Source organism: Alligator mississippiensis, chromosome 1 (genome assembly GCF_030867095.1).
Source record: "Alligator mississippiensis isolate rAllMis1 chromosome 1, rAllMis1, whole genome shotgun sequence".
Lineage (NCBI taxonomy): Eukaryota > Metazoa > Chordata > Crocodylia > Alligatoridae > Alligator > Alligator mississippiensis.
The window spans coordinates 73823177-73831577 of record NC_081824.1 but is presented as its reverse complement, the minus strand read 5'-3'; the positions used below and the strand labels follow the sequence as shown (position 1 = coordinate 73831577).

The following is an 8401-nucleotide window of genomic DNA, read 5'->3' as shown; positions in this document are numbered from 1 at the left end:
TCTCAGGACACCCCATCCCTGACAGACCCCTCCTCGGCCAGTGCCGAGGGCCCCCCCACTACAGAGCCGGACCCCGCTCCGGCTGCCACACCACCCGCCCCGTCGGATGTAGCCACCGACGAGGCAGACTTAGCGGGTGGGGGGGAGGGGCCTTCAGGGGTCCCCCTCCCCTCGCCTGTCCCCCAGCCTCCAGAGTCGGGCGGCAGCAGGGATAGTGGCGAATGTCTCTCTTCCGGTGGGCTAGCCCCGGGGGTGGTGGGAGAGCCCGCTGCCCCTTTGGTCACGCCCCAGCCTACCGGAGCAGATGGGGACGTTAGCGAGATGGAGATCCAGCTCTCGGAGTCTCGCAAGAGACGTCGTGAGCGGGATGGCCCCTCCCCCCCCAAGAAGACAGGGAATGTCCTCGTGGAGCCGGTCCTTGACTCGGACGACGAGAGGCGGCTGATGTGCCTGGACATCGAGGGGGTCGACGCTGCAGTTGCGGGCAAGCTCCCGCCGGGGGTGCGGCCTCGCCGCTCTTCCGTAGGCAACATCCACCCCAAGCTGGCGGAGCCCCCCTGGGTCCCTCCTGACTATGGGGGACTCCTGTCCTTGCTGAAGCTAACTAAGGGGCAGAAAAATGTAGCGGGGCGCATCACCCAGTGGTGTGCGGACCCCAAAGTGTTTGTCAAGGCTGCCAGGGCAGCAGTCAAGCTCATGCAGCAAGATCGGGGCACACGTCAGATGGCCTACCGTCTGGACAAGCTTGCCCAGAGGGTGAGAGTGGAGTGGGGCCTGGGCGGGTCCCTCGACTAGAGTAGGGCACGGTAGGCCTTCCCTGACCTGTCTGTATTGCCTTGCTCTGCTCTTGGGTGCTCGCTCTTCCACCCGCACTCTGCTTTGCTCCTCCTCTCCCACACCCACACCCATGGCAGCCACAAACATTGGCACCTTCAACGTCAACGGCTGTCGAGACGCGGTGAAGCGCGAGGCCGTCCTGGAGCTCCTGCGACAGAAGAGGCTGGCCATCGCCTTCCTACAAGAGACCCACTCTGACAGGTTCAACCAGGTGGCCTGGCGGGCTGCCTGGCGAGGACAGGTGTTCCTGAGCCACGGCACCAACCTCCGTGCGGGGGTCGCGACACTCTTATCGCCGCAGCTGCAGCTTGACGCGGCGGTGCCACGGGAGGTTGTCCCCGGCCGCCTGCTGACCGTCCGCGTCACCCTCGCGCAACACCGTCTGCTGCTCATCAACATCTACGCGCCCTCTGATGGCCAGGAGAGGGTCGCTTTCTTTGAGACCTTGGCTGCCCTCCTGAGCGACGCTAGCGAGGATGGTGACCTGCTCCTCCTCGGGGGCGATTTCAATTGCACCACTGCCCCGCGCCTCAACCGCACAGGGCCTGAGCCCCACCTGCCCTCCGCTCGCAAGCTGCAAGCTGCCCTGGAGGGGGCAGACCTCGTGGACGTCTGGCGAGCCCTGCATCCCGATGTGCGCCAGTACACCTGGGCCAAGATGAGTGCCGGCGGTCTCACCATGGCTCGCCTCGACCGCCTTTATATCACCAGGCATCACCTGCCACTCCTGCGCAGCAGCCGCATCGCTCCCTTGGGCCTATCAGATCATGGCCTGGCCTTCAGTGAACTGAGCCTGCCGGGGAGAGCCTGTGCACGGGCACCGTATTGGTGTTTGAACGTTAGTCTGCTCCAGGACTCTTATTTCCGGGACTGCTTTGCCCACTTTTGGCGGAGGTGGGAGGCTGCGAGACCGAGCCACTCCTCCTGGAAGCTGTGGTGGGACGTGGGCAAGGTCCAGACCCGAGCCTTCTGCCAGCAGTACACCCAGCTGGCCGCAAGCGAGACGCGCCGCCGTATCCGGGAGTTGGAGGAGGACGTGGCGGAGCTCAAGGCTGCTCTGCTGGCCGCTGGCAGTGACGCAGCACTGAGCGAGAGCCTCCGGCTCCGCAGGAAATGCCTGCGCGACTTGGCGGAGAGCGCAGCCCGCGGCGCGAGGATCCGCACCCGCTGCCAGGAGCTGGTGGAAACCGACGCCCCGACCCGCTTCTTTTTCGACCTGGAGCGGCGGCGGGCAGCGAGCAAAGTCTTGGACCATCTCAAGACTCCTGAGGGCCGGGTCATTACAGAGCTGGGCGAAGTCCGCGAACGTGCCGTCGCCTTCTATCGCGACCTGTTCGCGGCCGAGCCGTCGTGCCCCGAGGCCACGCGGGAACTCCACGAGGGCCTACCGTGTCTCGATGCCCTGGAGGCCAGCGAGCTGGAGCGGGACTTGTCCCTGGAAGAGCTGGCGGCCGCCACGGCCAGCCTCGCCTCCGGCAAAGCCCCGGGCCTCGACAGGCTGCCTGCCGAGTTCTACAAGACCTTCTGGCCTCTCCTCGGCCCCAGCCTCCTGCGCGTCTTCCAGGAGAGTCTCGCCGACAAGGTCTTGCCGATCAGCTGCCGCTGAGCGGTGCTGACCCTGCTGCCCAAGAAGGGAGACCTGGGCTACATGAAGAACTGGCGGCCGGTCTCCCTGCTGTGCGCGGACTACAAGATTCTGGCCAAAGCGCTGGCCACCCGCCTCCGCGCGGTCATGGCCTCTCTCACCGGGCCTGAGCAGAGCTACTGCGTGCCGGGCAGGACCATTCAAGACAACCTGTTCCTGCTGCGGGACCTGCTCACGGCTAGTGAGCTCTTCGGCCTCGACCTCGGCCTCCTCTCTCTCGACCAGGAGAAAGCCTTTGACCGCGTGGGCCACGCCTACCTCTTCTGCACGCTGGAGGCCTTTGGCTTTGGGCCCCTCTTCACCGGGGCCCTCCGGGTCTTGTACCGGGACATTTCCAGCCTGCTCAAGGTGAACGGGGTGCTTTGCGCTCCGTTCCCTGCGTGCAGGGGCATTCGCCAGGGCTGTCCGCTGTCGGGCATGCTCTACGCCCTGGCCATCGAGCCGCTGTTACATGCGCTGCGCCGCCGCCTGAGTGGGGTGGCCCTGCCATCGGCCATGGGCCCGCCTGCTGGCCCTCGTCTCCGGCTGTCGGCCTATGCGGATGATGTCACCGTCTTCCTCGCCACCCAGGAAGACGTGCGGGCTCTGGCAGATTACCAGCGGGCCTACGAGCGCGCCTCCTCCGCCCGCATTAACTGGGGCAAGAGTGACACTCTGCTGCTTGGCGCATGGACTGGCAGGCCTCCGCCGGACTTGCTGGGGGGCCTCGCCTGGCGCCGCGAGGGCCTCAAGGTCTTGGGCGTGTTCCTGGGGCCGACGACCTTCACGGCGCGCAACTGGGACGGCCTCGAGGAGGGAGTGGAGGCCCGCCTGCAGCGGTGGCGCTGGCGCCTGCCCAGCCTTTCCTACCGGGGGCGTGTCCTAGTCATCAATAACCTGGCGGCGGCGACCCTGTGGCACCGCTGCGCGGTGCTGGACCCTCCGCCGGAACTACTGGAGAGACTGCAGCGGCTCCTGGTCGATTTCCTGTGGGTCGGATGCCACTGGCTCCCACGAGCTGCCCTCTACCTGCCCTCCGGCGAGGGGGGCCAGGGCCTGATCGATCTGGCCAGCAGGGTGGCCGCCTATCGGCTGCAGGCCCTCCAATGGCTTCTGTACACCGAAGGCCACCTCCCGTGGCGACAGCTGGCGTGCCGATTCCTGCGGCGAGTGGGGGGCCTCGGCTTTGACCGGGAGCTGTTTCAACTGGACCTCACCTTCCTGAATGGGGCGGTCCTTCCCCCGTTCTACCGCAGCATGGTGCGGGCCTGGCGGGCGGCCTTCCATCTCTGTCCCCAGGCCAGGCACTTGCGGTTCCCGCAGCTCCTTCGAGAGCCCTTGGTCCACAACCCGGCCCTGCACCGTGTCGTGCCGAGCCTGGCCTTCGCCAGCCTCACGGCAGCTCTCGTCGAGGCACGCTCCACCCGCCTGGAGCACCTCCTGGACCCTGCTCGGTCGGACTGGCTGTCACCCGAGGCCCTGGCTGCCCGGCTGGCGATGCGCTCCGTCCGCACCGCGGGGCGGCTTCTGCGGGCCGTTAGGGCCGCCCTCCCGACGGAGGCAGTGACCGCCCTGGAAGCCCATCTCCAGACTCGCCGGCCCCTCCCCGCCACGGACGCCGCAGAAGACGCCTTCCCACCGCTACCCGTCATCCCAGCGGTACCCGGCGAGCTGGCCGAGTGGCCCAACACTCTGCTCAGGCTCCCGGTGCCCCCCAGCAGCAATACGGGCTGCCCTTTTGGCACCCTGCCCCGCAAGGGCCTCTACATGTGGGTGGTGCGCACCCGGCACGCCCAGGTGCTCGCCGGCCGCCCTGACACCGTGTGGCGGCGGCGCCTGGCGTGGCCCGGGACCCCGGCGTGGCGCACACTGTATAAGGCGCCCATCGCCAAGAAGACCGGCGACCTGCAGTGGCGGCTCGTGCATGGCATCCTGGCCACCGGCACCTTTGTGCGTCACTTGGACCCAGCGGCCTCGGCAGCCTGCCCCTTCTGCCCGGGGGTGCTGGACGAGGACATCTTCCACGCGTTCCTCGACTGCCCCTGGCTGCAGCCTCTCTTTGCCGCCCTGGGCGCACTGCTTCGGGTACTGGGCCGAGACTTCTCCGAAGATGCCTACGTCCACTCCTTTCCATACCGGGCGGCCGAGCAGGCCACGGCCAGCCTGGCCAACTTCCTGCTGGGCCAGGCCAAGATGGCCACCCTGAAGAGCTGGCGAAACCAGCTCACCGGCACCGGGATGGTTGATGCCCTGCAGCTCTTCCGCCTGCTGGTGCGGGCCCGCCTCTCGCTCGAGTTTGAGCACGCTGTCCTCGGGCGGACGGTGCCCGCCTTTGAGGAGCGCTGGGCCCTCGAGGGGGTGCTGTGCCGAGTCGAGGCGGGACGCCTGATCCTCATTCTGTGATGCCACCGGCTGCTCAAGCCGCAGAGACGCGTCAAGCGGGCCGAGGCCCTGGACTTTTGCTCATGCTGGTCGACCCCGGAGGCCTCCATGGGTGTCCCTGCTGGCAGAACTGTAAATACTGTAAATAGTCCTTATGTTCGTTGTGTTGGTTGTTTTTTTTTTTTGTCTAGAGTGTACGGGCAGGCCTTGCAGGCCATGAGCCCAGGCCTTGTCCATGAGGCCCAGAGCTTCGGGCGTCCTTGTACATGCTTTTTACTGGCTCCGAGTTATCACCCTCCGGGGAATAAAGGTCTCTTAAAAGTCAAAGTCTTTTCTTTCTTTCTTTCTTTCAGCACATATACTAAAATTGGAACGATACAGAAAAGATTAGCATGGCCCCTGCGAAAGGATGACACGCAAATTGGAGAGGCTGATGTCTCCACTTCCCCCCTGCCTGCCCTGACCACTTCAATTGAGGTGGCTGGGGTGGTCAGCAATTGTGGCACCAAGGCCCTGTTGGATGATGGGGCTCAGGCCTCCTCCCAGTTGCCCTCTACTGTGGCCTTGTCTGAGGTGGATGGCCCTGGGGAGGTAGGCCAGAAGCAGCCTAGCCCATCCTCTATGAAGAGTGGGCCACCTGCCACAAAGAAGAAGAACAAAGAGAAGAAAATGAAAGGGACCACTCAGGACTCCCCATCCCCACTGAGACCTTCCTTAGCTGGTGCTGGGGGTGGGGGGGCTCCTGCTGGAGATCCTGGCCCTATTCCAGCTGTCATGTCAATGACTCTGTTGACCAGGGATGACGACAGCTTGAAGATGGGGGAAGCAATGATGGGGGTCACTAACCCCTCACCTGTCTCCCAGCTTCCGGAGGCGGGTGGCAGTAAGAGCTATGCGCAATGTCTGGAGATCTGACCCAGGGGGTGACAGAGGAGTCTGCTGACCTCTTGGTCACATCCCAGGCTACTGAATTAGATGAGGAGGCTAATGAGTTGGAGATCCAGCTTTCTGAGTGTCGCAAGTGACTTTGAGAGCAGGATGGCCTCTCTCCCCCCAAGAAGGTGGGGATTGCTCTTCAAGAGCCAGACCTTGATCTGGATGATCAGAGGAGGTTGATGGGTTTAGATATTGAGGGTGTAGATGCTGAGCTCCCAACTAGGGTGCAGCCTCACCATGCACCTGTTGGAAATGTGGAGCCCATGTTGGCAGACCTGCCCTCGGTTGGTCCCGACTATGGAGGGCTCCTGATCTTTTTGAAACAGACTAAAGGACAGAAGAATATAGCTGGGTGCATCACCCAATGGTGCACAGATCCTAAGGTTTTTATCAAGGGTGCCAGAGCTGCGGCCAAACTTATGCAACAAGATCTAGGCACTCGGCAGATGGCTTATCGTCTAGAGAAGCTCGCACAGTGGGTGAGAGATGAGTGCTGCCTGGCGGGGTCCCTGGAGTAGAGTTAGGGCATGATAGGCCTTTTTTGACCTGTCTCTGCTTTTTAAATTTTTTTTTCTCTGCTCTTGGGGGCTCGCTTTTCTATCTACACCTTACCTCACTCTTCTTCTCCCACACCCATACCCATGGCAGCCACAACCATTGGAACTTTTAACATCAACGGCTGTCAAGATCTTGTGAAACGGGAGGTCATCCTGGAGCCCCTGCACCAGAAGTGGCTGGCTGTCACCTTCCCCCAGGAGACACATTCTGACAGGCTCAACCAGTTGTCTTGGCATGCTACCTGGCAAGGCCAGTTGTTCTTGAGTCATAGCACAAACCTTAGTGCCGGGGTTGTGACTCTCCTATTGTCACAACTACAACATGACACGGCCGTGGCACGGGAGATTGTCCCCGGCCGCCTGATGACTGTCTATGTCACACTAGCACAACACCACCTGCTACGCATTAACATTTATGCACCTACTGATGGTCAGGAGAGGGTCACTTTCTTTGAGACCTTGGCTGCCCTTTTGCGCAATGTTAGTGAGAATGATGACCTGCTTCTTGTACCACTGACACCCCGCTCAACCGTATGGGGCCTGAGCCTCACCTGCCCTCAGCCCACAAGCTGCAGTCCACCTTGGAGACCACAGGCCTCGCTGACGTCTGGCGAGCCCTGCACCCCAACACGCGCCAGTACACCTGGGCCAGGATGAGTGCTGGAGGTCTCACTATGGCCTGCCTCAACCACATTTATGTCACCAGGCACCATCTACCACTCCTACGCAGTGGCCGCATCATTCAGCGATGATCTGGTAAGGGGGCTCCAGGTCCTTGACCACCTGGGTGATAGCGATCATCACTTGCTGGAATTCACCATCCAGCGCAGGGTGTCATGGGCCTGCAGCAAGGCGGTAGCCCTAGTCTTCAAGAGGGCCAATTACAATGAGTTGAGGAGATTAGTGGGAGAGGCGCTGGGGTTCTCCAGGGCAGGGGAACTCAGTGCCCAAGATGAGTGGTCATTTCTTAAGGAGACGATACTCAGGGCCCAAGGGGTGATGATCCCAACAAGAAGCAAGGGGGGCAAGAGTGCCCAAAAGCCCCCCTGGCTCACCAACGACGTCCAGGAATGCCTGGTTCCCAAAAAGGCAGTGTACACCTGGTGGAAAGGGGGGGCTATCTCCAAAGAGGAGTATACCTCCACCGCCTGGGCCTGTAGGGGGGCTGTTAGGAAAGCTAAAGTGGACATAGAGCTATGACTAGTGTTCAAGATCAAAGATAATAAAATGTCCTTTTTCAAATATATAGGGAGGATGAAGAAGTCACCAGGAAATGTGGGGCCTCTGCAAGATACGCAGGGCAATCTTGTGGTTGCACCAGAGGAGAAGGCAGACCTCTTTAACAAATTCTTCACCTCCATTTTCTTGTGCAGGGACCGTGACTCCCCCACCGTGATTCAAGACGGACTCAAGGGGAACACCTCTAGACCTAAGGTTGAGGAGGATTGGGTTAGAGTGCTTCTGGAGGGGATGGACGTGTTCAAGTCAGCAGGTCCAGATGCTCTCCACCCCAGGGTGTTGAAGGAGCTAGCAGGGGTTATTGCAGGGCACTTGGCACAGCTTTACAAATGCTCGTGGTGCTCGGGCCAGATGCCAGATGATTGGAAGATAGCCAATGTGGTCCCCATCTTTAAAAAAGGGAGGAGGGAGGACCCGGGCAACTATAGGCCCATCAGTCTTACCTGTCGGAAACTGTTTGAGAAGATCATCAAGGAGCACATCTGTGATGGGCCAGCTCGGGGATGATGCTCAAGGGCAACCAGCATGGTTTCATTAGGGGCAGGTCATGTCAAACCAACCTGATTGCCTTTTACTATCAGGTCACAAAAGTATTGGATTCAGGTGTCGCCGTGGATGTAGTCTTTCTGGACTTCAGCAAGGCCTTTGACACTGTCGACCACCCCATCCTCATTAAGATACTAGGCAACTGTGGCATTGATGCCTGCATGGTCAAATGGATTGCAAATTGGCTGAAGGGTCATACTCAGAGGGTGGTGGTGGACGGGTCATATTCAACGTGGGGGGAAGTGGGCAGCAGAGTCCCCCAAGGCTCAGTCCTTGGGCC

At 61.4% G+C, this 8401-nt stretch overlaps 1 non-coding gene across 1 annotated transcript; it reads left to right on the top strand.

Moving 5' to 3' along the window:
• The first annotated feature begins 5182 nt into the window (after positions 1–5182).
• LOC132248016 (U6 spliceosomal RNA) lies at positions 5183–5287 on the top strand. Its single transcript, XR_009459374.1, has one exon. It is a non-coding gene; the product is annotated as a U6 spliceosomal RNA (small nuclear RNA).
• The last annotated feature ends 3114 nt before the right edge of the window (positions 5288–8401 follow it).